This window comes from Coenobita brevimanus, unplaced genomic scaffold, assembly GCF_032717465.1.
Source record: "Coenobita brevimanus isolate Jiangsu-jjx unplaced genomic scaffold, ASM3271746v2 jjx.HiC_scaffold_2569, whole genome shotgun sequence".
In the NCBI taxonomy this organism is placed as follows: Eukaryota; Metazoa; Arthropoda; class Malacostraca; order Decapoda; family Coenobitidae; genus Coenobita; species Coenobita brevimanus.
In genome coordinates, this window is record NW_027643510.1 from 12,594 (window position 1) to 13,229 (window position 636).

Genomic DNA, 636 nt, shown 5'->3' on the forward strand with positions numbered 1-636 from the left:
CGCCGAGTTGAAGAGGGATAGGGAGTGAGAGAGGAAGAAAGGAGATGGTAGGCTGGGGAGAAAGGGGGGGAGGGGGAGAGCTTTTGGTGAGTGGAAGGGGAGGGAGAAACAGTCTTGGCTGTCTGAGAATGAAGGTGGTTGCCAGGCATCACATTTTGATATTGAAGAGTTTGTTAGTCATTATTCCCATTCTGGCAACATTCCTGGTGTGTGTGTGTGTGTGTGTGTGTGTGTGTGTGTGTGTGTGTGTGTGTGTGTGTGTGTGTGTGTGTGTGTGTGTGTGTGTGTGTGTGTGTGTATCATCATCATCTAAATTGCCTGGGATTTCCATGCTTAAAACTTTGCTTTAAGTTAATTTCTGTTTATACTAGGGCAGAGGATCATGCAACAAACAGGTCTCTATGGTGCAAACAAGATGTTTGTCATGAGTAGGTCATTCATTATACTAATATACTGTATGATGCCTTATACTTGTAGATACTCATTTATAAAAAATCTTTAACCCATGACAAGAAGTAAATAGATCAGACAATAGGAGAGCTGCCTGTATAACGAAATCGTATCAGGAGGAGACACCACACAATATCTTATAATGGAACTAACATTTTATTTAGATTGTGGAAGGATGTCAGACAT